Genomic DNA, 26,268 nt, shown 5'->3' on the forward strand with positions numbered 1-26,268 from the left:
CATGGACTTTGAAGGTGGTCTTCTCTGATCCTAAGTCTGTTTTCCGTCACTAGGCTCCAATGCCTACACCTTCAACAACAGATATTTCTTAGAGTAAATTATAAGTAAATTCACACAAGGAACATTGTACAATCATAAAATGCTGTGAAAATATGTCATGGAACCATGGTTACCTATATGAAAAGAGAGAGGAGGAATAATCTTTGGGGAAAAAAAAAACAGGTTCCCAAAGAGAATGTATACTCTTAACACATTTTTCCTTAGAAAATGCTAAATATGATCAAGAAAATAACCTAACTGTAGAAAACTAAATAAAGATACTCTTTCAAAGAGGTGTTTAGTATCTTTTGGAAATCTATGTTTATATTTATAAAATTGTGTTACATACAAAACCTATTTTTTTTCTTTAAGTTGCTTAAATTCTGTACATCAGTATGACGGAAATGAATGTGGCCATTTAGAAGCACCCATCAGTTCTAAAATGGAAAGCATTCATATAATTTTATATGTATTTTACACACACTCTTTACTATGATTCCCATTTTGTTAATTTTTAAAAGCAAAATATTATTGTAAATATTATTAACAGTAAATTAGGTGTTGACAATCTCTGGACATAGAGTTCCAGGTGATTTTTATTTTCTTCCTTATACTTGTTGTAGTTTTATAATTTTCTGAAATTTGCCATAGAAAAAAATAAGTTCTAGTGTTATGTACGTGTCTGTGACTGCATGTGTGTGTTGTCCCATCCCATGTAGGCCTTCCATGGTTGGGCATTCACGTCCGTATCTCATCCTTTAGTAGACTGAGGCTGAGATCCGTCAGTCACTAGATCAAGGTCTTCAGCTTCTATGCAGCAGAAGAGCAGAATTTCTGCTCAGATTTCTAAAACCCAAAGAGCACATGCTTAATAGGCTATGTTAGATGTGTCGGTATTTATGTTTTTAAATTGCCCTTCTAAATTATCTGACCTTTTAGTGGTGAGTAGGACTCAAATGACTTTACCTATAGAATAACTATTTCTTCATTTATCCAACAGATATTTATTGAGTGCCTAATGTGCTTGGCCAAAACAAAGACCTACAAGTATGGATTTCACATTCTACTAGGAAGTCACAGAAACAAATAAATGTGTACTACCCTAGAGGCGAGGAGAGTCAGAGAGAGAGAGAGAGAGAGAGAGTCAGAGAGAGAGAGAGAGAGAGAGAGAGCAAACCAGAAAAAGAATTTCCAAGTCAAGATGACATTGGGATGAAGTAGAACAACGTTGAAGAAGTAGGTCCCATATGTGGGTGCAGTACTCCATACAGGAAAATGAGGTGCAAAACATCGGAGGCAGGACCCACAGGAAAGGCAAGGTGCTCCGGGTAGCACAACAGGAGGCACTGAAGGTGAGGCCGACCATGACCTCAGAGAGGCTGGGTGGGGAGGGGTGCAGATGGAATCTCACGTTCCACCATAAGGACTTTGAATGAATGAGATGGGAGCCCATCAAAGGCTTTTAGCATAGAAACTCTGTTTTGTTTCTAAAAGATCACATTAGATGCTCTGAGAGTGGAGTCTCCAGTGTGGAGCAGAGGGAGCAAGTAAGGTTACTCTAGCTCCCCAGGTAGGTGACAATGGAGGCAGACGCTGGCGTGCTTACAGTCGCAGCCTGTGGTGCAGCTGGCTGAATGCGCTGTTCCTGCCTTCATTTTCTCCTGACTTGGATATTTCCTTTCAACTTGACTCTGATCTCAGGGGATATAAAATACAAGGATCTGTCCTGGGGGGATGAGAAATTCTCAGAACAGAATTCTGATGGGAGTGGGTGATGCAGGAGGTGGGTGTCTGTTCACCATTAGGAATCCCACTAAAAAGCAGGGGCAGTTCTACTTCAGGGAGACACCAGCTGAGTTATAGAAATCTCTTTAGGCTTATCAGTTAGCAACTCCACAAGTATGCCTGCTACGCGTTTTATAAAAACTAGCTTTAATATATAAGTATATATATATGATATATGTATGTTTTATATATATATATATATATATATATATATATATATATATTATAATTACACATATAATATAATATAACATAGATAATGTATGGAATATTTTATATGTAATTATGATATATTACACATGTAATTATACACACACACACACACACACACACACACATATATATATATATATATATATATATATATATATATATATATATATTTGAGGGGTATTTTAAGAAGAACTCTGATTCATTATCTATAGCATGTCTCTGGTTAATAACTGAAGAGTTGTCGATCAAGGACATACACTTTCTTCTCCCCTCCAAGGAGAACAATGTAAGGAGTGGCAGTGGATGACTTTACATTTGAAAAATGTTTAAGTTGATTCACCATGCCTCAGTTTCAATGACGATTATGTGTTATTTTGTGCTGTTTCAAAGCCATACAGGTGTCATTCCTTAAAATGAACAGGAACATCATTAATTACTCATCAGTGACTAAGAAAACCTTTCTTGGTCTTTCTTCCTTTCTCTTCATAAAGGTTGACATTCATTTCATTAGAGCCCAGACTTGGTTAAGCCTCCTGGGTTAACCTAGTTTATAATAATAAATAAATAATATACAATGAAAACACTGGGTTATATCAAAGTGAGATGAGCACCTTCATTATTCTCCTATTTCCTGCAAAGTATAGGGCCAGATCCAGCATCTGAGGTGGCCAGCAGTACTTCAGAAGAGTTAAGAAAATGTGTACATTGAGGAGCGCATGATGTTACTTACAAGCCTGTTGGCCCCAGTGTGGCTAGGGACTCTCACGTCTGTACAGTTCTTTGTGTTCCTAAAGTAGCTTCTTGAATCATTTGGTCCCTGCATGACTTTCAGGATCATGGAAAAGGATTTTTACCTCCATGTCTTGTAGAAATGAAAACAAACATCAAGCGTGACCAAGAGGGACTGACCAAGGTCACAGGCTAATAGAGGGTGGAGCGGAGTCAGGCACGGCATAAAGGATCTGTCTTGGGGGGTGGGGGTGTACAGTTTAAGTTCAAAACAGAATTCTGCTGCCTGTCTCACTTTGGGTGGTGCAGAAGCAGCAACAGATCAGACCCCTCCAGTTATAAGTAACAGGGAGTCCCAATCCAGCCCAAAATGGGTTTATTTCTTATATAATTCCATAGTCCACAGCTGAGACAGCTGTAAGCCTGGACTGGACCCTGAAAAGGAAATGCTATGGTGGCACGGTTATTTTCTCTGCCTCTGAGCTCTGCATCTACTTTGTTGGCTTCACTTGCAGGCTCCAGATGAAGGCATTGAGCCCATTCAGGGCAAAAGAGAAAATGCTTCCAGAAGATGCAATGGAAAGTCCAAGCTTCCCTGTGACAGAATGACTTGAACTGCGTGTCCATTCTGTACCAATCACATTAGGAGAAAGGCTATTCTGGTGAGCCAGGCCCGAGGATCCATCCAAACCATGTGGGTTGAAAATGGAGAAGCATCCCGTGCATGGGATTGAAAATATTCACATTGTACCCCACAGATATGTACAATTATTTTGTAGAAAACAAAAGAAAGCAAAAAAAAATGGAGAAAGATTGCTCACCCAACAAGTTCATTGCACCTTTACAAAGAGAAGGATGATGGACAGCAGGTCCCCAGAGCAGAGAGCACGGGAGGTGTAGGAGCCGGAGACAAAGCTGCCTCATCTGCCCCTGGCTTTTCCAGAAGGTCCTTTTCCCCTTCTTTTTCTTTTTGAAAACTAAATCATGATGTTAAGCAACTGCTTCTAAAATTGCAATATGGAGATTTATAATTGATTGATTAACTACAAACGTCTGCTGCTGTTTCTGTTAAACCATTTTGTTCATGCTGTTCTACCATATCCCCCTCTGAAACAGTCTTCTGGAATAGAGTATAAATAATGATAATGTGATAATGTGCAGTGTTCTCCGCAGCAAGCTGATCTGGATTCAAACCACAGATCTACAACTTTCCTTGACTTGGAAGAAAAGCTAGTTACCTGCTCTGAACCCCAGTCCCCTTTCTTCATTTATAAAGTGGAGATTTTAAAAAAAATAGGAAGAATAGTCAATCCATGGGGTAGTTGGGAGAATGAGAGATGATGCATAGATAGGGTTTGACACGAGCAAGTGTTAGCTAATACACAATGTAGTCACTGCTGATGTCCTGCAGCTATTATTATTTTTAATATCCCTTACTTATTGGAACAGGTCCTGATACTTAGCAGGTTATCAGTGAATACACATACACACACACACACACACACACACACACACATACACACACACAAATATACAGGTTTGCATCCTCCCCTACACCCAGGGGTTTGAAATATTCTCTAGGACCCCAAGAAAGAATAGATTCAAGTGTTCTCTTCTATATTGCATTCAGGTCAATAAACAGTAGATGAAGCCTGCATACTTGGCTATTTGACTACAGTTCTAATTACTCACTATCATACTTCTAGAAAATAATTACTTTCTTGCAAAGAAACTTTGCACTTGGCAAAAAGAGAAATCAATCCTGTATTCTGAGTGGGTGAGATCTCCCCAACATACAGATCAGTGCTGAGAAGGGAAACCAACATATAAACAGCTACAGAAAAAGCAAGAACCCAGGTACCGAGCACGTCGATTCTGTACCCCTGGGAAATTAGAAACAGAGCCTCTTTCTTAATTTGATCTCTTTTTTGTCTTTTCTGTTCTTAAGAAAAGTTTAAGTTACAGTCAGAATGAAATTTCCAGATTCAAGTCTAGTGTGACCCTTGTCCCTGCTCGCGCTTGTGACTGTAAATTTGGCCATAACTACTAGCAAACAAATATTAAATAAATGCCCCAGGGGAAAAGAAGAGGCAAGGGAAGTTGACTCCAACTGTCTAAGTAAGTCATATTGATGAGCAGCTTGGAATCCAGCCATTGACCTTTGGAAATCCCCACTCTCTGCACCACCAGGCACCTCCAATTAAGCTGGGTTTCGTCTGGCTGTGGTTGAATGTCAAGTGGATAAACAGGCTCCAAGCAGGAACTGATGCTGGATGTTCCCCTATTAGCATGACACAATTATTTTGGTGTTGTTCCTAATACTTCATGTGTACATGGATCTTCATGAAGCACTTACATCCTATCATCTCATTCACTCTTTGACCCACTAAATTGGTCTATTGTGTTTGATTGTTGTTGATATATATAAATTGTATTCAGCAAGATTTTTTTTTTGTTCTTAAACTTTATTGGTGCTTGACAAGGATGGGTAATAGTGGGATCATTGTGATATATTCATAAATGCACGTAAGTTGTTCGATTTCACACCCTAGTACCTCCCCTTCCTTCTTCCCTCAAATCTTTGCTCTGTTCTGCGGGGTCTCCCTTCTGGTTTCATGAATCCCTTTTCTTTCCTTTTTGTCTCACTAGCTTCCACATCTGAGAGAAAACACAGGCCTCCTGCCCTTCTGAGTTCGGCTTGTTTCACTGAACACGATGCTCTCCATTTCCATCCGTTTCCTCCCTTTGGCATGATGGTGCTCTTTTTACGGCTGAATAAAACTCTACTGTGTCTGTCCACCACATTTTCTCTCTCCATCCACTCGTCTGTTGATGGGCACCTGGGCTGGTTCTATAACTTGGCTACTGTGAATCATGTTGCTATAAACATGGTTATGCGTGTGTTTTAGTCAGATTTTGTGTCACTGGGACCAAACACCTGACAAGAACAACTTGGAGGAGGGAAAGTTTATTTGGGACTCACGTTTTAGAGTCCATGGAGCCGATTCCACGGCTCTGGGCCCAAGGTAGGCAGCATGTGATAGGGAAGGGCTCCAGGAGGAAAGCTGCTCTGCTCAGGCAGGGTCAGGAACAAAGGGAGGAAGAGGAAGAGGAAGAGGAAGAGGAAGAGGAAGGGGCTAAAGAAAGAACAACCTTTCCAGGGCAAGCTCTCAGTGGCCAATCTCCTCCAGTCCTGCCCTGTCTGCCTACAGCTACCGATGGATGGTCTGATTAGGTTATAGCTCTCATAATCATCTCATTTCTGAATATTCCTACATAAACAGGAATAGTCATGCATTAACAGGAGCTTTTGAGGGACACTGCCCATCTAAACCATACAGCATGTATCTCTATAGTATGCTGACTTTAATTCTTTTGGATAAATACCAAGGAATGGGTATTGATGGGTCATGTGGTGGTTCCATTCCTGGTCTTTTGAGGAACCTCCATACTGATTTCCATAGTACTTGTACTAATTTACCATCCCACTAATAGTGTAAAAATGTGCCTTTTTCTTCTGAACCCTTGCCCGTGTTTATTTGCGTTCTTGATGACTGCCATTCCAACTGGAGAAAGAGGAAATCTTAGCATAGTTTTGATTTTCATTTCCCTGATTAACACGAGGTTTAAAGTACGTGAGTTTCCGCGGGTGTAAGCAAACCCTTAGCCAGTTTAGAATCATGATTATCAAAGTGAGTTTGGGAGTCAATCTCCTCCCATGTTCTAAGGAATGTTATTTAACATACTACATACAACTCAGTTTCCACCATTACAAATAATTATGAGGCCTACCAAGAGTTAAATGATATAGCTGGGCATTGGGCTCAATGTGTGGCTGGCAGTATGGTAGTTATAATACCATTGCATTAAAGGTAGCTTTTAGTATAGCTATGTTCGTTTTTCACTCCAAAACTTTTTATGCAACATATTTTCTTTCTTGTAGTCAATAACGTGTGTATAGTTTCAGGCATGAAAATTTTCTATAAAGAATCCAAAAGATGTTCTCTATTTCTCCAGAAAATACGGTCTCTCAAATCAGTTTGTGAGAGACCACCTCTAGCACCTAGGCAGTGACTGTGTTTGAACCCAGGCTTTGGGGGTTCAAACACAGTCAAACACAGTTCAAACACAGTTCGTGCTAATATGTGCTTAATCTCTGCTAAACATCATTTCCCTTCAGGACATGCGTGTTCAAAATAGCCATCCAAATATGTAGTCTCCTAGATTAGTGACTACAACAAGTTTTTTTTTTTCTTTTTAAATGTCAAATATCTTCCTTAAAGCTTTCTGACATAATGACAAGTTAAATTTTTCACAAAACAGTTTGGCCTCTAAAACAATCAGTTGCAAAATGCCAAAAGTAACCAGGAGGGATGACTCATGATTCCCACACCTGTTCTGAGGTAGGGGGAGCCAACAGTGGGAGGCAATTAGTCCAAGACAGCCACGTGGGCTCTCCCTCCTTCTCAGCCAATTAATGCTAAAAAAGATCCTTGGAGTCTGTGAGGAAAAAAAAATGGCTTGGACCTGTCTCTTGAAAATTCACAGGTTGGCATACGTCATGGGTGCCTATTGAAGTGTTCTTGTCATTGTGCAAAAAAAGAAAAGAAAAAGAAAAAGAAAAGAAAGAAAGAGAGAAACAGATTGCTTAAATAGAGAAACAAGTGGGTTTTAATAAAGCTGCAACCTTAGAGTCCACTCACTGCCTGCGGGGTTTCTGGTCTGTAGCTCACCTTTGTGAAAATCACCTGGGTACTTAATATATATGCAGACTCCTAGGCCCTGCCCCAGAGGTACTAAAGTGGAATCTCCGGCATAGGGCCCTGAACTCTGGGCTTCTAAAAGCACCACAGTTCCACGTACGCACGTGGAATTCTACTCTCTGGTTCTGACCCACAAAACTCAGCGGACGTCAAGCGCAGAGTGGGTGGAAGAACGCTGCGCGCACTTGTGCAGGTCCTCTGAGCCTTAGTGGAGAAGGCTCCACCCTTTCCTAAACAGCTCCTTCTCCTGGCATGTGGCGTTCCTGCTCCCCCCCTGACAAGTCTTCAGGGAGAAAGTTGAAGAGGACTTTGGCAGCCTGCGCCATGTGGAGCGCTGAGGCCACCCCTGGGGCTCTCTGACCCGCTGCCTGCCCCTTGTCTGGCAAAGCTGTTCCCCCTGCTGTGGCCACACTGCTCTCCTTCTGCATGGAGGGTCCCAGGCTCTGCCATGAAGACAATGGGATTAGAAATAAAATTCCCAAGTCTGCTTACAGTTATTTAAGTAAGTCACTAAGAAGCATGGGAAATCCTTTTGGGCATGTGCATGCACAAACACACACACACACACACACACACACACACACACAGCTTGAAATATCCAGTCAGAAATTTTCAAGAAATAAATCAGTGTGTGTGTGTGTGTGTGTGTGTGTGTGTGCGCGCATGCACATCAGAACACATATATGTATATATCTGGAAAGAGAACAATTTCCATCCGTGTCATATTTTAAGATCTCTTCGTATTTTATGAAGCTCTTCCACAAGGGGCCATGAAGGTTGGGACAGAAGTAACTCTTGTAATGACATTAATGGGCAGAGTGTTTTTCCTCGTTCTTGCCTATGACAAACAATAACATCGGCCCCTCCTGACACAGAATATAGAATGCCCTTTTCTCTCAGTTAATTAAAAACTAACTTCAGCCTTTTTCCAATCACTAAATTAACATAGGTAGAGATATTAAATTAAACCTGTGCTATGTAATTAAGAAAACACAACCCCCATCATTTCTCTAGAGATAATGAAAGGCTGAACGTGTTGCCAGGTCTCTCCTCCTGTCTATAAAGAGGCTGGGGGGTCCAAGTGTGCTCTGGATTTGCTCTCCAAGGGCTGAGTCCTGGGGAACCCTGTGATGCTCTCGATGGGGCAACTGTTCCCTGGAACTTTCTATCAAAGTTCTGGAAGCATAAGGACCCCCTGTTCCAAAGCATAGCAGATCCCTCATGTGGGACAGGCAGGACTGAGATGTATGGACTTGCTGAATGCACCTGTTAAGTAACAAGCATCTATACTGTCTCACTTAATCCCGGTAACTGCCCCAGCAGGTAGACAATCAGAAAACCAAAGCTGCAAAGCAGGCACATGGCAGGCACATTCCCTTGTCCCTGGTTGGCCTGACCGGGAGCCTGCCCTGCCATTCTACATGCAAGTTCCAAATCCAAGCCCTGTGTGTCTTGACCATGTTCTTCCTCAGCATCCTCCTGTGGAACCACAGGCCGTTATCTCATACTCGCTCCTCCATGTGGCAAACTATGACCACATGTGCATGCACAAACACCACACACACACACACACACACAGCTTGAAATATCCAGTCAGAAGTTATGGCCTATGACCTAATGACTCATTTGTAAATAAAGTTATGAACTATGACCTAATGACTCATTTGTAAATAAAGTTTTATTGGAAGAGATCGACCTCAATTCATTTAAATAGTGCCCAGGGCTGCTTTTGTGCTGTAACTACACAACAGAACAGTTGGAACGGAGACCTCATAGTCCACAAATACTAGAACATTAATTACCTGGCTTTTCACCAAAACAGCTTGTCAGCCCCCGCTCTGGCCATCCTGGCCTCTTCTCTGCCCACAATGAGATCAATTCCTTTCTTGTCCCTCAGATCATCCCACATCCTGTCCCCTGTACCTGAAGTGGCTGTCCATCCCTGTATCTTGCAGGGGACTGAGTTCAACTGTCACTTTCCTGAGACTCTCCACTGAGCACCCCAGCTTGGTTCAAGGCTCACTGGTTGAGGCTTCCGTCCTGTCCTTGATGCTCCATCTGCTTAGTGACCTTTGGGCAGGGACTTATTAACCTGGGGAAGCCTGTGATGCTCCCTATGACCCAAGGGCGGGGACTATATATGTTGATTCACCCAGCCCAATTATGGATGAGGTGCTCACAAAAAGAAAGAATATCCCAGAAAGTCAGAAGAAGACACAGTGTGGCAGGGATGTCTCTTCCATTTCCAGAAAAAAAACATGTCACTATTTAAAGGAGAAATCCTCCTTTCAGAACTACTATCGCATGTAGATAGAGAACTGGGTAGAGTTAAAAATAGATTTATAGGTGTAGGGGCAGACTGTTCAAAGAGATCCAGCTACCTGCCCAACTCTTAAGACAGAGAGCACCCGGAACGAGGCCCAGCTTCATCTCAGAAGTCAGCTCATTAGAACTCCAGGGTGTCTTCCCACAGTGCAATGTCACAGCCGGGTGGTTAAACTCCAAGCCAACCCTTCGAGTTTGGTTAGTAAAGAAGACTAGCGCTCATAGCAGCTATGAGGAAAGGCAGACTTCAGGACAGAAGAGAATTTTCTAACTTCTTTCCTGAGTGAGAAGCAGACAGCACATACCTTTTTGAAAATAGGTCAAGAGCAAATCTAAATCACGGTCGGCCACTCACCTGACAGTGCACCTCCTCCCACCACCTCATCAGTCCCTTCCAGGCCCCCATTAATGCATGATTTCCTCTGGCTGATTCTGCAGTTTAATAGAGTAATTAGAATACGCACACACCTCATTGTGGTAGGCAATGCCTCCAAGAAAGGCAATGGAGAAAACAGAGTGAGGTCCAAACCCCACATTGCAGAGAGGATTGGAGCATGGGATCAGATCCAACCCATGTGTGTGAGCAGCACACATGTGCACACAGGTGAGTCTGATGTACATGTGCACATGTGTGTGGGACAGATATATCTAGTTAGAGTTTTAGCATAAATATTACAAATCACATGTTTAATTTTTCCACTCAACAATATATATCACGTTGCAATCTTAGCTACCTTCCCTTTTAACTGCTGTATAGTATTCCAATGCTAACAGGAGCATGAGAGGTCTCTAAGCACTTCAATATTCTCTATGCTGACCCCTTTGACTGTGACAATTGAGCTGATCCAGGCTGGGAAAGTGCTGACAGATGGCCTGCTTGCAGTCTCAACAGTTATGACTCAGAAACCACATTCACTTGGAGAACTCAGAATTTAAAATGCAAGTAAGTCATAAAATGTGAATATATTTAGTTGGGTAAGGGGAGGATTTTTTATTACTAGACATTTCTGAAGTAAGACGTATTACAGAGTTTAGTTTAAATTTTCATGTTTAGACCCAGATACAAATCCGAAAGTTTTAGACAAAAACTGAGCCTAATAATAAGAGAGGTAAATAGAGAGCCTACATCCTGGGAACAAATTTTTACCCCTCACACTTCAGATAGAGCCCTAATATCCAGAATATACAAAGAACTCAAAAAATTAAACAATAAGGTAACAAATAACCCAATCAACAAATGGGCCAAGGACCTGAACAGACACTTCACAGAGGAGGACATACAATCAATCAACAAGTACATGAAAAAATGCTCACCATCTCTAGCAGTCAGAGAAATGCAAATCAAAACCACCCTAAGATACCATCTCACTCCAGTAAGATTGGCAGCCACTATGAAGTCAAACAACAACAAGTGCTGGAGAGGATGTGGGGAAAAGGGTACACTTGTACACTGCTGGTGGGACTGCAAATTGATGAGGCCAATTTGAAAAGCAGTATGGAGATACCTGGGAAAGCTGGGAATGGATCCACCATTTGACCCAGCTATTGCCCTTCTCGGACTATTCCCTGAGGATCTTAAACGAGCGTACTATAGGGATACTGCCACATCAGTGATCATAGTGGCACAATTCACAATAGCTAGACTGTGGAACCAACCTAGATGCCCTTCAATAGATGAATGGATAAAAAAATGTGGCATCTATACACAATGGAGTATTACTCAGCACTAAAAAATGACAAAATCATAGAATTTGCAGGGAAATGGATGGCATTAGAACAGATTATGCTAAGCGAAGCTAGCCAATCCTTAAAAAACAAATGCCAAATGTCTTCTTTGATATAAAGAGAGCAACTAAGAACAGAACAGGGAGGAAGAGCATGAGGAAAAGACTAACATTAAACAGAGACGAGTGAGGGGAGAGAAAGGGAGAGAGAAGGGAAAGCATATGGAAATGGTAGGAGACCCTCAATGTTACACAAAATTACATATAAGAGGTTGTGAGGGGAAAGGGGGGGAAACAAGGGAGAGAATTGAACAACAGCAGAGGAGGTAGAGAGGGAAGATGGGAGGGGAGGGGAGGGGGATAGTAGGGGATAGGAAAGGCAGCAGAATACAACAGTCACTAACTAATATGGCATTATGTAAAAATTGTGAATGTGTAACTGATGTGATTCTGCAATTTGTATTTGGGGTAAAAATGAAAGTTCATAACTCACTTGAATCAAATGTATGAAAGATGATATGTCATGAGCTTTGTAATGTTTTGAACAACCAATAAAAAAAAGAAGTGCTTCTCAAAATTAGCCCCCGTAGATATAAAGTTCCCATATGCTGTTTGATTCTCTTCCCCATGTGCTGGTTCCAGACACAGGACATCATCAGTACACGTCACTATGCATGGGAGACACATCCATGTTTGCAGGGCTTCACCTGCACCCGTCTTGTGTCTGAGACCCTGAGGTTATTTGGGAAGTGGGCACCGTGCCTTATTCATTTGAGTGTCACCAGTATTTTACACAATACCTGACACAAAGTAGGCTTTAGGAATTAGTTAACTCATTAATCAATGACTTCTTGGAAAATGTTTGGTCTATATGACAATCACAGGGAGATCATTTGCATTGAGATCAAGCAAGTCTGGTTTTGGAATTGCCCTGTCTTTTACTGGCTTTGTGACTCTGGGTAAAGCAAACTCTCTAAGCCCCAATTTCCCACCTGTCAAATGAGGGTGATAACAGCCTTGAAGGAGCAGCGATAGAGCTGAACGAAATAGTGCATCTGCGCTGACAGCTTTTGATGAATAATGAACTACCCAAAGCTCAGCACCTTAAACAAGAAACAGTGTTCCTCATGAACCTGGGGTCAGTTCATCCACGACAACCTGACTCCTGAGTGGTAGAGGCTGTTTGCTATGGTGACTTGGCTCTCCCCGCACAACTTCTTCAGCCAGCTCTTTCAGGTTCATCTCACGTGCCAAAGTAAGTCATGTGACCAATCCCAGAATCACTAGGGGTGCATAGAGGTCGTGCAATCACTGTGACCACCATGCGGACATCTAAACCCAACATATTAAGTGTTTAGCACGGTGTCCAACACATAAAGCACTTAATTTAGGTTGGGTATAATAATCACAGCACAATTTCTTTTTTAAATATAAAAGCATTTTTGTAAAAGAAAACTTTCCATCATCAATCATTAAATATAATTCCTATGAAACGTTCTTGGGATTCTTCTTAGAAGCGAGCTCCTCTATCAGGAATCCAGTGCTATTTTTCCACATGTGATCATCACCTCTGGTAGTAGAAGATGATACTCACACCTAAACACAGAATCTAAATTTGGTTCCCAAATCAGGCCCTGAGCAGGGGCCTGGAGGCAGATGGTCTCTTTGGAAGGTGAAGCTCAGAAGCAGGGGTAAGGCAGAGCCACAGGGAGAGGGAATAAAAGCCCCCAGAGCCACGAGTTTTCTGTGATGTTATCATGGCAGAACCGCAAGAATTCTTCTGGGACCTCCGAGAAGCCTAAGTGACGCTTCCCACTGGTGTCCAACCAGAAGACAGGAACCTGGAGCACTTCCCTGTGACTCCCGCCTCCCTTTGGTTGAAAGATGCTGGTAGGAACTAGGGCTCACTATCCCCCCTGGAGTCAGCAAGCGTTTGCTGGGCCCTGCTTGCTCAGGGTCCAAGGAACTCTCTGGTCAGCCCTAAAGCTCAACCGATAGAGACTCGTGGGGGTCACATGGTGGAGACTGTCGGTGGAGACTCAGGTGGAGACTGCCGGTGGAGGGGAGCTGGAAACGGCCACCACAGTGGCAGATGAAGCAATGTGGACCAAAGACATGTGGCAAGGACATGGGTGGCGTCTTTCACAAATGGTTAAAAAAAAAAAAGACTGGAAGATTTGTAGACAGGGGCCTCGCATCAGGACACAACTGCACAGCTGAGCCCTCCCTGCTGCTGGCTTCCCCTGCCTGTGACATCTCCATCCACCTGGGAACAGGTCGGATGGTGAGAGCCACCCCTGGCCTTTCTAGGGAGGAGCAAAATGTGCTGGGCAAAGTCAGTGGCTTCTTCCACAATTTGATTCTAACAATGTTGTTTTATGCGTTCTTCACATTTCAGAGCCTCTTTATATTTTAAACTTTACAAATCTTAATACCTGGGCTTTGTTTTGCTTTTCTCTTTGAACAGGTGTCTTTAAGAAACTGTCTCTCTCCTAAAGGACCGGCCCTCGGGTCCAGTCAGAAGCCCCCAGCAACACATGGAGAAACGCGCCCGGGCTGTCCTCACGCCAACCTCCTCACGCTTAAGAATTCAGCAAGATTTTCTTTCCTGCCTTTTAGCAAAAGCATCAGAAAAAAAAAAAAAAACAATCATTTCTTGTCATATTCTTCACCAAGATAGCCAATTAAAATTGCTCGTATTTATGTTTCCTTATGTTTGGGAAACACAATTTTAAGCGTAGGTATCATTGACATAAAAATGATAACCTGCCCAACCGTCTTTCATGCAGAAGGAAAGTCACAGTCTGAAGAATCCATTCAGACTATTTATTTTTGCTGAAAAGAAAAAGGAAAAGAAATAAGAGACAAATTGGTTAAATTGGCAAAATCAAGAGGATACTGGGACATCTGAGCACCGAGTCAAAGGCAGGGCCCTAGAAATCTCAGGCACCTATGTCTTCTTCACAGCTTGTATGAGGCGGAGCATGTTTTATTTCATAATTAATCACAGCTTTGCCATGTAACTTTTTGGTGCCTATAACTTGTTTGGAAGCCAGTAGGAGCCAAGCTGGGGTGGGAAGGCTAGAAGAGCAAGCCTTTTATTACTGTTCTTGGGAATTAGCTGATAAATAATGTATGCTACATCCCACTGATTCAAGGAACACTGAGTTTGATCTTAGAAATTCACTTACAGAATTTTTGTAAACAAGTCTGAAATGATACCTGATATATTGCCTGATTTTCCACGAATTTTATTTAATAAATATGCACACATAGGAGGTCTCATTCAGGCATATGTGTTGTGGTTTTGTTTTGTTTTTTTCCTATTTGACAAACCTATTTTTATTTTGAAGTAGTTTAACCAAAGATAAATGAAAAATACACTTTCTGGTTGCTCTTGTGATTTGATCTGAAATAAAAATAATGACATTGACTTGTTTTATGTAAATACGATTCTTAACAGTGAGATACACTTAGATTCAAAACCCCAGTATTATGATTTCAACAGTTACATTATACACATGGAATCTCTTGTGATATTGATGGAAAGGAAAAGAACTAAAGGAAAGAGGTTTGAGAAAGCTGATATGAAATTCTCAAATGAAGCATGGTCTACAGACAAGGACTGGATGTGCCAGGGTGTGAATGGGGAATAGTTAGCTCTGATTAACATGTCAACAAGATGTCATTCAGGTATTCCCTGGGCTGCAACTGACAGGCCATTTACCAGGATTACATCAGAATTGTTCAAAGGAGGAATCGGAGTCACATAAGGCATTTTTACTAAGAAGCATATTTAAAGAACATAGAATGGAGAGGGCTTTGTGCACAGGGGCAGAAAAAAAAAGAGAATTAAATAAATGCATTTTAAACAGCAGCTATCAGTCACTATCAAAAATACAAAAATCAATACCTCTTGCTAAAAACAGGAGGTAACAATTAAACAAAAAAATAATTAGTAAGTGATGGAAAGGAAAAGTCAGGTGCAGTAGCACAAGCCTGGAATCCTAGAGACTCAGGAGAATCATGCGTTCAAGATCATCCCATGCACCTTAGTAAAACCCCATCTCAAAATAAAATAAAAAAGGACTGGGGGTGTAGCTCAGTGGTACAGCATCCCTGCATTCAATCCATACTATTGAAAAAAAAAGCCAATTTCCCTCGAAACTACTGTCATTGAAGTTCTCAGGAAGAAACAGATTAAAGGAGTTTAAGGAAGCCAGGAAAAGTGGGCCCCAAAGGCACAGCTGCAACAGGAGGGCCAACAGCTGGGGCCGTGAAGGGGCAGCTGTCCAGCAAAGGGCAAACAGAGGAAATAAAGACCTATCTATCAAATTTTCAAATCTTTGGCCATTACCTTGGTGGTGGTATCCAACAGAATATCAGACAAGGTGGTCTGATTATGCAAACTGTACTAGTCAGCATTCTGAGGTGGAGAGAAGAGAGAAGAAGGATGAGGACTATGGGCAAGGACGAATAGAAGATCTTCAAAAGACTCTGTATTCTGCCTCATTCTTATTGAGTCTTGCTCCTTCTTAACATAGAATTAGCAGCATCAGCAAAGTAATGAACCACCATCACCAGGTTGATACGTTCTTCTAGCATAATGGAGATGTGAACACAATTAAAAGGAGAGAACTTCCTTCCAATATTACCCAATTTTATTCTTTCTATGCCCACATACCATCATCATCCATAAGAACTGTTTGTCAGATCAGTCACTGTTCACTTTGGAATCTGTAACATAACTGTCCAGATGTAGCAAGACCATAAAAACCACAGGAACAAGCTAGCCTTAAAACACCAGCCTATCTTCCCATTCTTCACAAATCACAGAAAAAAAGTTAGATGTAGGCAAATTTGAATAACATTGTTCATACATGTGGAACATAAATATTGCTCTAGATAGTTATAAAATGCAGCTTCTGCTTGAATATATGTGGATCATTTGCAAATAATGACCACAAAGAAAACTTCAGTTGAAAATTCCAAAGAATAGGAAAAAAAAAAAAAACATAAAAAGCTGCTCCCAGTTCCTGACACCAATGTAGTACACCTAGAGACACAGTAAATGAAGAGATCAACTCTCCCAACCACTGAAATCTAAAAGAAAATATTTTCTACTCAATAACTTGATCCACATGAAAATCAGAAGTATGACTGAAGGGAAAATGAGCCAGGAGAGACGAGTGGGCGAGACCTGGAGACGGAGCCCAGGTAGAGATCCACACCAGAGTTTACTGTCAGAGGTGACAAATAAAGGCCATCCCTCTAGAGAGAGAGGAGAGGGGACCTGAGATGTTCGGGTGCTCAGCTGTTGTGGGGCAGGCTTTGGAGCTGGAGTTGTGGCACTAAGGGATGGGCTCAGGGTGCTTGTGTCAGAGCTAGGCCCGTGGGGACAGCATGGGGCTGGCTTAGGTGCATGACAACATGGGGCTTTCCAAAGCCAAGGGGTCATGTTCTCCTGGGACTGGCTTAGGGTTATGGTACCACGGGGTAGGTCACTAATGGGGGTGGGGGGAGTTCGGGTAAGAGAAAGTACAGGAAAGCGAGACTTATCTCATAAGATGGCAGTTAACATTGAAGATGGCTGCTCAGATGCTAAATCAAGACCCTATAATGACCACTGATTCTGAGGATTCTGAGTTTTGTATAAAGTGTGTGGTCATGGCAAAGAATTGGTCCAAAGGAAAACCAGAATCATAAATGTGTTCCTCACCAAAACCAGAAAGAATGACAATGATAAAATAGTGTAGTCAGCATAAAAATGTAAGAAAAAAATATCTAAGGAAAGCAGAACAAAATTAATAAATATAAAAGCATAGATCAATTTATTGGGAAAGAGAAAACTAAAGTTAAGTACCTGTAACCATTAAAAAGAAGGGAAATAGAGTCAATTTATATGAAAATATACACTAATTAATGTATTGGAATATAAAGAACTGATACATAAAATAATTGGTTCTTTGAGTAAAAATAGATAAATCCTTTTTATTACTAAAAAGAACACATTAATATACAAACTTGGGAATGTGAAAAATGGAACTGATTAAAATAATTCTAAAAAGAATATTTGCTCAAATCTATCCTAATAAATTTAAGAATAGAATAGGCCATTTTCTATAAATATAAAAGTGCCATACTGCAAATTGTCTCCACAAAAGATAGAATACTTAAGTAGACCCAAAAGCAAGGAAGAAATTGAGAAAGTTGTCAAAGATCTGCTTCTCAATAAAGTTCCAGACAATTTCATGCATGAATTCATTCAGACCTTCTAGAAACAGATAATTCATGAGCTTTTTAAATTGTCCAAAGGCATAAAGTGAGAATTAATGCTTCCCACAGCTTTGTACAAAGCCATAGTAGCACAAAGACCTGAGCTTGACAAGAAGAGCATGGAGGATAGACCTGTAAACCAAACCCACAGGCACTGGTGAAAAACTCACAGGAGCACCAGTAAATAGAACCCATATTGCATTTAAAAGAACAGACAATGAACTAAGTGGATTTGACTTCAGATATTGAGGAACAATCCAATATTAGAATCGTATCATTCTAATTCAGCATATAAATAAGCAGAGAAGAAACTAATAAAATGATATGACTTTATCAATAATGGACAACAGCTCATCTGATGGTATCTGGCATCCAATTCTACATTTGTTAACATATAAATGTGTCGTAATTTATGTCATTTATTATAAGGTAGCTAGACCTACTAAAATTTTACTATGACGCATACAAATAAAATTATCAGTCACTGAATGAATGAATCATAATGATTTGTTTGTATATCAAGAGCCTTCCATCTTGGCAGAAAAGAATCACTTTTCCCTGGACAGAAAATAGTAGTCTGAACAAAAGACTGGGAGTTTCAAAAATTTGCAAACACAGGTTGTAAATAGTGTTCAGCCAGGTACTAGCTATGTAATTATGATCAACTATATAATCTGAACAAGTCTCGGGGTTTTATAAAAGTCACAGGAGGTCACAAAACACATCTTGCCAGGTCATTATAATGATTATGAATAACAAATACTAAAAGCACTGGTACACAGTAGGTGCTCAATAAATGTTCTCTTGGGTGTCCTTGTTGAAAGCTGTAGTATAATAATTTGCACACTTTGCATTTGAATCTGAGCTTACAAAAGAACTATTTTCTCCTCCATCACAAAACATAGCAGGTTAAAAATTATTTTCCCATTATAAAATAATTCTTGCTTATTTGGAAAAAAAGTGGGAAAAATGAAAAACACACAGTATAGAATTCAAGTTTCTCATAATTCTCCCTCATGATTATTTTTTATTTTTTTGAGCCCAGTGACACTTAACCACTGAGTCACATGCATCTTCAGCCCTTTTAGTTTTTAGTTTTTTTTTAATTTATTCTTTTTTTACTTTGAGACGAGATTTTACTAAGTTCCTTAGGCCTTGTTAGGTTGCTGAGCCTGACATTGAACTTGCAATTTTCCTGCCTCAGCCTCCCAAGCTGGTGGGATTATAGGCATGCACCACGGCACCTGGCTCATTATCAATTTTTAATACATAAACTTTCATGCCTAGAATCAGATTTGGAATTGTACCATTTAAATATATTTTAAAAACAAAATTTTAAGATCTTCAATTGTGGTGAGCTATTTTGCTGTGCTGCCTTGTGTGGGCGTGAGCCTAATTCTTGGGCTGAGACCCAGTTCTTTGTTTTCAGCCACTCCCTAGAATGGAATGTATCAATTGTCCAGCTCCTGGAACAAACTGTTTTCAAGAAGTGCTTGTTGTTTTGCACAAGCTGGAACTGGGTGTCTCTTGCCTTGTGTGCAAGTGCTGGGTCTATCATTCTATTGGCTGCTGCTGTGTTGCTATGCGCTCTTTGTCCAATGGTGTACGAGCAGGGCTGCAGTTGAAGTATATAAGGGGTGGTTTTTTCGGGCTCGGGGTCTTTCCTCTCATCTATACCTAATGGATGCTCCCAATAAAGCGTGTTAAAGAAGAATCCTGTTGTTGTCATCATTCCTGCTGGCGGGTAGACGCGACAAGTGGTGCCGAAATCCCGGGAATTGTCATCTGTCGGCTACGAGGGGCCCCCCGATATTTTGCGGGAGGATTCAGAACTTTACACGCGGAGCGGTGGCGCAGGTAAGTAATCCCCTGATCCGGTGGCTCTGGCTTAGTATAGTGCTCTATCATGGGTCAATATCAGTCTGTTTTCCTGAAACCACTAAAAGGGGACAGGAGATTTTGGTGGAGCATCAGGATACTGGGTCAGAGTCAGAGGAATCTAAGCAAGAAAGATATGAAACAAAACAAAAAAGGGGATCTAATGCAAAGTTAAGTGAAAGTGCACTCAAGGAACAAAAGGACGTGACTCCAGCGTTAGGAGCACGCCCGAAACTCTATCCAGATTTATCTGCCTTCCGTAAATTAAAGATAGTTGATTCAGATGAGTCTGAGTCGGAAGGTGAGTCAGAAGGCTTTACCCCAGAAGAAGAACAAAGCTTAGAGAAAATGGTGGCTGAATATGAGCATGGCCGCTATGACGCGGCAATGGCCGCCACCCTTCTTCCTCCGAAGCCTCCGGCATATCCTGTAGCTAAACAACTGTTGCCACGTAATGGGTCTCCACCCACTGCTCTAGGCGGAGCTTGTGGCTTCATAAAACGCAGTACTTGGAGGAAGCTGGAAGAGGAGGGTGCATATCCTGTTGGTGCATATCCTGTCTTTGAGGATGCACAAGGACAGAGATATTTTGAGCCCATTCCTTATAAATTAGTTAAAGATATAGCTGAATCTGTGAGGACAAATGGTGTCACAGCATCTTTTACAATTGCATTGCTTGAACGCTTACATCTTAATGCTATGGCACCAATGGATTGGTATCATTTAGCAAAGGCTTGTCTCTCCATGGGACAATATCTTGATTTTAAGGCATTATACTTGGATGCCGCTACACAACAGGCTCATGCGAATGCAGCTAATGGTCAACAAGCCTGGGATGTGGAAATGCTGACTGGAACAGGCCAGTGGGGCCTCAATCAAATTAATTATCTGATAGCAGTATATCAACAGATTAATATTTTGGCCTTACTTGCCTGGAAGGCTCTCCCTAATAGAGGTGAAACAACGGGGAATCTTACAAAAATTATACAAGGCCCTACTGAGCCGTTTTCAGATTTTGTCGCCCGTATGCTTCAGGCAGCCCTCTCACAGGTCATCAATGGTCAACAGTCTGGTTCAGAAAATTCCTCTGACGGAGGGTGTGTCCCTGTTACCACCCTGCTTATGGTTAGTTATGTAACCGTTCCAACATATCAGGGGACACCAAATGCTACCAAAATGAGACCTGGGCCACGGTGCTCACCTGATTATTCCTTTCCGCCAGAGTTTACTCCTTGCCAGAGTCCTCTGGTTCCAGAAAAACAAGTTGCCCTGGGGTTTCAATTATCCCCTCCCCTTAAAGGATTTTCTTTTAATATTACTGGAAATTCTACTAAGACAAATTTGGCAGGATGGCCTTGGTACTCTTGGATATTATACAATGAGATGGGGGCGGGAACGGACTTCTCCGCTGTAGCCTATTTAAATGGGGGAGTTCATTGGATTAAGAATGTTTCTGGAAATACATGTCAGTCTGGAACCAAAAAATACTTATCAAATATTACTAAAATTATTAATAGTGTGGTAGATCAAACAGCTAAAGCTTTAATTACAATAGATGTGTGTGTTACTCCTTTACGTTATAATATGACTGCTTCTGTGGAACAAAGTAACAGATTGTCTAGATTTTTACAGGGAAACTGGACTAAAGAAGGAAAACGGCTCACTCAAGAATTGCTGTCTCAGATTGCCAACTTGAATGGAACACGTGTGGAGCCTCTTTCTGTTGCAGACTTTGCCTCCTGGGCCTCTTCTATATTTTCCTACTTTAAAGAGTGGGTAGGAGTTGGGTTATTCAGTATTATGCTTCTTTTTGGCCTTGTCTTATGCCTTTGGATGATTTGTTGTATGCGGCGCACGCAGCAAAGTGATAGGGTCAAGGTGGTTCAGGCACTCGCTACACTGGAAGCTGGGGCCTCCCCACAAATTTGGCTCGCCAGCTTGGCAAAATCCTAAAACCCCTGTTTTGATGTGGATGGCCTTTGCACACCAAGTGACCTTTTTGTCATTGCACCTTGGAAGGCTTCCATGTCTTAGGAAGACAGCCTTTGCACTCTGAAGGGTAAATGTTGCCCATTGCACTCAGAAAGGTGATTTCCTTGTTTGGCCTTTGAATGCCACCCTTGATCGGAGGGGTCATCATGAGGACACTTCCTGGATCGGGAGAATTTCAAATGGCTCGAACAAAACTAAAAAGGGGGAACTGTGGTGAGCTATTTTGCTGTGCTGCCTTGTGTGGGCGTGAGCCTAATTCTTGGGCTGAGACCCAGTTCTTTGTTTTCAGCCACTCCCTAGAATGGAATGTATCAATTGTCCAGCTCCTGGAACAAACTGTTTTCAAGAAGTGCTTGTTGTTTTGCACAAGCTGGAACTGGGTGTCTCTTGCCTTGTGTGCAAGTGCTGGGTCTATCATTCTATTGGCTGCTGCTGTGTTGCTATGCGCTCTTTGTCCAATGGTGTACGAGCAGGGCTGCAGTTGAAGTATATAAGGGGTGGTTTTTTCGGGCTCGGGGTCTTTCCTCTCATCTATACCTAATGGATGCTCCCAATAAAGCGTGTTAAAGAAGAATCCTGTTGTTGTCATCATTCCTGCTGGCGGGTAGACGCGACATTCAATAGAAGAATACTTACTTTGAAAACTTCATTTTATGCTTGATTTTATAGTAACCCACCCATTTTACAGCACTGAACTCACTGTGTCTTTGATCTGCTCCTAAGTCATACAGCATGGGCCACGGGGTGTACCCCCTGTAAGCTGAGTCACCGGTCAGATGTGGAAGCATGTCCAGACATCTCCACTGCACCAGTCCCATCCCTTCCCCTTGTGCTCATCAGTGAGAGGGAAGTGGATGCTTCTTGGTGGTAGCTCAGTCCTAAACCTTTTTCTAATAGAAAGGACCACAAATGTTGATAGACAGAATGGAATCCTGTCAGGTATCCTGGGGAGAAAGCTTCATGACCGTTCTATGTCACAAACAGTGAAGTGGAAGGTGGACAGTTTTCATTAATCTGATCAACGCAGACAAAGTAACTTCACATTTGAGGTTCCTCTATAGCAAATAACAAAAATGAATCATTGTCTCACATTGAACTTTAAATTATCCTGATGAACTGACCATATCAATGAGATTAACCCTATTATTGCCAATATTCTAGTTTCTGTGGTGTTGGGGGAAACCTCAATACCATGATAAAACCTGGAAGCTTTTTCCAGTTCAAGTTTTGAATGTGACCTCTGGTTAAAGTTGGCTGCAATTTTAAACACAAGATTGTTGTCTAGAAAGCCCCTTATTGTCTGTCCTTGCTTGGCTGCCTAATTTCCTTCTGTTAACATGTTCTTAAGGCTGTTGAAAACTCCTTTTTTCCCAAGCTAAATTAGGAAACACATTTTTAAGAAGAACAGGTAATTTTAAAAGCATCATTCTAATGTTGACCTTCAGTTATTCTCTAATAATAAACATAATCAGGAGGGGCAGAGGCCACCAACAGATCAATCTTTGACCAAACCTGTATATTCAAGATCTAAAACTTCTCCCTAAGCCCATTCTCATTATCTTGTGGGAAATTGTTGAGAAAGATAACAGTTGTAAGATTTTTCCCCCCTTATTTCCTTTCCAACCTCTCTATCCCCGCTTATAATCTTCTTTTCCTTTCTTAGGACATGTCCTGGAGAATCAGACATAATTGCAGGAACCTTAACAAATAAGGGGAGGAATTTGTCACATTCCATTTTTGTCAACCTTGTTTTGAAAGCTTGCTATGTGTAGCATCTTTTATTAAATGACTTCATACACCGTGCTCCACAATAAGACATGTGTATGCTGTCCGCTCTATCTAGGGGTGTCATTTGGAGAATCAACCTCAATTAAATCTAATTACATTCCCTTTCAACTAGAGAAGCATGAAGAGGGCCCACAAACTTCATCTTAATTGTAAGTCAATTACATTGTCAAAGCGCAGAAAAAATACTAAATGAGTATGACAGAGGCATCCTGCATGCACTGCACACTGTCACGCAGAGAGGCACCAGGGTAGGTTGTTTCTTCTATGTGCATTCAAATCTTACCCAAAGCCTTGACCGCAGACTTGAAGTAATGCCAGTGTTCCCAGTGGGGGAAGACTAATGCTGAAAGGCATCACGGCCCAGTGGGGTAAAGGATGAAGCACATACATCACAGTCGTCCTGGGAAGCAGATTTTCTGAAGCTCAGGCAACCAGCCTGTTCTGTGAGTGCAGCAAATGCATAGCCTTCCTTAATTTCATAGGTTTATGGAAACAACTCTCCTTGTAATCCCAGGGTAATCTGATGCTGTAGTTGGCCAGGCTCCAGTCAACTCTACCCCATAGTACCAAGGCCCAGGGTAAAGGGACAGGGTCCCCAGGGGATCATGCTGTTCCCAGAGAAAAAGTGAAGGGTACTGGGCAGAACAAGCAACAGATGCCCTCGTCACATGTCTTCTGAAACCACTTCTCTAACTGAAACATGTTGGCTGAGATTTTAGTTCCTGGACTCCAACACCCTATTCCCAAAGCTTTAGATGTGTCTGGTCTATTCTGGGGACTTTTAGATATGGACCTTATGTCTGTTGTGCAGATACCGTCAAGGACATGTTTTGATATGTTCCATGCTCACTTTTCTACAATAGTCCATGTGAAAATGATGTATCCATTCTTAACATCAAGAATAGTTAGGATTCCTCTGTGAAGTATTAGTTTTATTTTCAGGATCCTGAGACTCATGTAACAAATCATGTTTCCCTGATTTTTAAATTTTAATTCTAAGAGCACACCCTTGACAAATGAATGTACAGGAAATAGGAAACTTACATATGCCATTTTAAAAAAATCATCATCATCATCATTATTATATGAATTTATTTATTTTTTCTGTACCATGGGCTTGAAATGTCAATTAGTTTTGTGAATTTTAGACTTTTTTTTGTAAGGTTCAAAAATGTTTTCTGTGATAAAAGTATCCAGAGCAACAAAAATGAATCATTGTCTCACATTGAACCTTAAATTATCCTGTTGAACTGAGTACATCAATGAGATTTACCCTATTATTCCAATATTCCTATTTCTGTGGTGCCAGTGGAAACTTCAACACCCTGATAATACCTGGAAGCTTTTTCCAATTCAAGTTTGATGGAAACCTCAACACCCTGATAATACCAAGCAAGTAATGAAATGGGTAAGAACTCCTTGCAGGTTGAGAAGCTCACGTGTGCCTTTCTTTTTGTTTATTTATTTATTTATTTATTTTAATCAGAGCATTATAGTTACACTTAGTAGTTGGGTTTGTCCCAACAAAATCAAACACGCATGGAATCTTGGAATCTGACCCACGCTATTTTCATCCTCACCTCCAGCCTCCCTCCCCTCCCCCACGGATCCTCCTCTTCCTCACCTAGTCACCCCCCATTGATTGGTCCTCTGAAATGGCAGTTCTTCAAGTTCAGCCAAGTGGTGTCACATTGGAAAGTGAGACCCTTATGGCCAGATCTGTTGAGAGAAGCCAGAAGGCCATGGTCACTCCACATTGCAACACAAATTCACCCATAACACTGATGGATAAAAGACATGTATAATCTTCCTTAAACTAAAGCCAGTCTTCATTTTTTTTGTCTTTATTAAAAGCATAGCAAATTCAAAATGTGTTATTTATTATAGCAGGGAAACAAAGAGTGGGCAGGATCTTAGTTCGTGGAGGGGAGGTCGTCTGCAGGGCCCAGCAGGGAAGAGCAGCCCAGCCAGGTTGGAGTCCATGCAGGCTTGCTGGGGGAACCAGCCCTGGTTCAGCACTGCCTTGACCTTCCTGCGCTGGACCCTGGAGAGATCTCCAGCTGAGAAATGACCCCACCTGCACCTGCCTCTGACTGGCACTGAGGCCACACTCAGCTGCTCTGAAGGCGAAGCTACGGGAACTGATGGAAACCTGTTGGAGCTTTCCTCACCTGTGGCAGAAGGACCTTCCAAACAGGACAGGGACTCCTACGCAGTACCCACTAATCACCCCGAGGGCAATGTCCTGTTAACAGTTTCTGCACACACACACACACACACACACACACACACACACACACACAAGCACACAGGACCTTATGTGACTAAGTTTTTTTTTTTCTTTTTCTTTTAAAACATTCCATTTATCACACTTTAAATAAAGAGGAAATAAAATCAGTTATCTTTGGGATTACTAATTATTCATTGGTGTTAAAGTCCTATCTTTGAAAGTTACATGAGTTATAAAAGTAATAATAATATGCCCCTTGTTTGGGTGTTTAAAACAATTTAATGATCTCTCTGTGAAAGATAAAAATAAAAATACCTAGCAGTGAGCAAAAGCTTTATGGCCACCCTTAGAGGAAGGAACCCTCAACCCTTAAGGACCCCGTGGGTGGTATCAAAACTAGCTCAACCTTATTAAGTTAGCAAGTGTCCCCAGGGTCAAAACTTTTGGGGATGAGACGCCCCCACCCTTGGAATTTGTTAAAAGTCACCCAGGGGCTTTCAGGATTAAGAAACCTCGCTCTGATCCC

Source organism: Spermophilus citellus, assembly GCF_964194105.1.
Source record: "Spermophilus citellus genome assembly, chromosome: 4".
In the NCBI taxonomy this organism is placed as follows: Eukaryota; Metazoa; Chordata; class Mammalia; order Rodentia; family Sciuridae; genus Spermophilus; species Spermophilus citellus.